Here is a 2,540-nt window from a genome sequence, read left to right as displayed (position 1 = left end):
TTCAATGGAAAACCAAATATAAAACAATGGAGGAATACGGTCTCCTTATAAAGGATTCTTGGCTCCCATTGAATTTACATATATGCTAATATTTTATTCCTTTTTACTGAATTTATATTTTCTTGAGAAAGTGGGAAGTTTGCAGAATTTGGTTTCTTTTGTTCTTTTGGTTTGGGAGTGTCCAAAGTATAAAAAATACAAATTTTCTGATTTTTATGAAATTTTTAGATTTTTCTCTAATTTTGAATTCCCGCCACATGCTTCCTCCCATTTAGCTTCGAAAGCGAAGAAGCGCCTACCACTTAACTGGCTTCCGCGCATATGACTATCGTTGCCGCGGTGGTGTCGGGGAAGTGGTGCACGCACAGGTAAAGGGGGACTGCCGAAAAACTGGTAAATGACAGTTGAAGAGGCGCAAACTGGCGAATGACTGCTAGTTGGCAGCCAAAGGAGAACTGACGGGCCGTCGACGGTCCGTCGACGGACAGTCGGTACCGATTGGAAAACATACTTGATGGTTCTGATTGGAAATCATGCAGAAAACAATTTCTCATACTCCCACTAGATTATAGAATGTTGATAGAATCTTATTTTCCTCAAATATGACCACCTCAAAAAATAGGTTGTTGAACGACTGCTAAATGACATTCGAAGAGGCGCTGACTGGCCAACGACCGGTGGTTGGTGGTCCAAATTTTTTCAGAATGGAAAATTTTGTTGAAAAAATAGTTCTCTCTAAAAACATCATAAAAGTCATAGAGGTGTCTGGGAAGCTAAAAAATGCGTTATTAGAAGCATTTCTATATCAATTAGGATTTGAGGCGCGGTTGGTGAAAAACTGCTAAATGACAGTCGAATAGGCGCTGACTGGTTGATGGCGGCTGAATAAAAAAATATGTTTGAAAATTCCTTGGTATATATCTAGAAGCATGTGTTAGCATTTTCGTGTTCCAAGATCTTTACTCGAGTTGTCATTGCATGATAAAAATAATATATTTATTTGCAATGCATGGGGGGAAATCTATAGATAATTTGGCAAGAAATGGGACCTGTACAAATAAAAAAGTAAAATGACCAGACTTTTGTGGTCCACTGCCAGAGACAGTGACACAATTGGTTCGACGTCGAAGACAAGAGAGAAAACGATGAAGAGTTCAACGAATGTGAGGAATTAGAAACTGTGCACCTAAATGTCAATAGAAAGAACATTGACTTAATACTAAGTCTTTATTAATTATAATTATAGAGAAAAGGTTAGCGAAAGATGACTTAAGGCCATCTCAAAGATAAGAGAGAATTAATGTGACATGTTTGAGCAGGTGACTTGAACTTGGCGCCGGAGAAGCGTGTTATTGGTGGAGTGTACGCACGAGACGCTTAAAACTGGTGACGTTGGCGGGAGTTTGAATGCAGGCCGTTGGGGTGTAAAAGATCTGAAGAACCCTGAAAGAACATTCCTCATTTGAGATTAAAGACTCGTGGAATATGTGATATTCCACGACACAGACGGACCGACTAGAGTCATGTAGGTCAAGTGGGAGGGATCAGAATATCATAAGGAATCGCTCCTACTCGCTTAGCAAACGCCACCGGACTGAGCTTAGAATTTATCACCTTACATACACGGTTCCACATAGAACATAATCAATCGTTCAGGACACATGTTCTCGGTCATATTTTTCAATTTGCTTAAGATTTCCGACAAAATTTGTTTTTAATTTTGTACAATTTGTGTCTGGATGTGCTATTTTTTCCGTTTTTCTTCAAAAATCACAACAATTCGTTTTTAAATACTGTTTTATAACTGCCGAGTTTCAAAATTTCGGTTATAGAGATTTGCAACGACACTCCGAAATCCCGGCTGCGCCTTGTTTAGCGGCACAAGACTACTAATTTTTCGTCTTTTTTTCAGTTTCTTTCGCTTTTCGAAGTGTTCTCTTATTGAAATTCAGTATTTTTCGCTTAATTTATCTAACTACTGGCATAAAGAAGCACTGAAAAGCTTTGCGTCCTTTCGCTCTGCGCGTTTTTAGTTGAAAACGCAGAAAAAATTGGCGAAAACTCCTTGCGATGAAAGTTTCGAAAGTTTCGCTATTTTTTGCTTCGGAACGTTACAAATGCAGCCTTTCAGGAGTTTTTATATGGTGAGTTGGAAAGTTTTTATACGTTCCGAAGCAAAAACTATCGTAAACTCTGAAATGGTTCATGCGTTGTCGAAAATTCACCTCGCCGATACTTCATAGGTGTGACGTTTTGCAAGTGCATGTTTGGAAAGTAACAACTTTGCAAGGTTCGCACAAAAATTAATACGAAAATCAGTTTTTGCTGTTTCTGACTCGTTTTTTAAATTTCACATGCGAAACGTCGCTCTTTTGAAGTCTGTTTTAAAAATGCCGCAGAGCCTAAAAATCTAAAGATTTTTTACTTGTCAATTTTTAGTGTTGCGAACGCATCAATTTTACTTATTTTGAACGTACATATAAGTGAAAAATACTGTTCAATGAGAGAAATGTACATACCGAGCAAGAGAGNNAGGAGGA

The sequence above is a fragment of the Caenorhabditis briggsae genome, assembly GCF_000004555.2.
Source record: "Caenorhabditis briggsae complete genome, chrIII, whole genome shotgun sequence".
Taxonomy (NCBI): domain Eukaryota; kingdom Metazoa; phylum Nematoda; class Chromadorea; order Rhabditida; family Rhabditidae; genus Caenorhabditis; species Caenorhabditis briggsae.
This window is presented reverse-complemented; position numbering follows the sequence as displayed.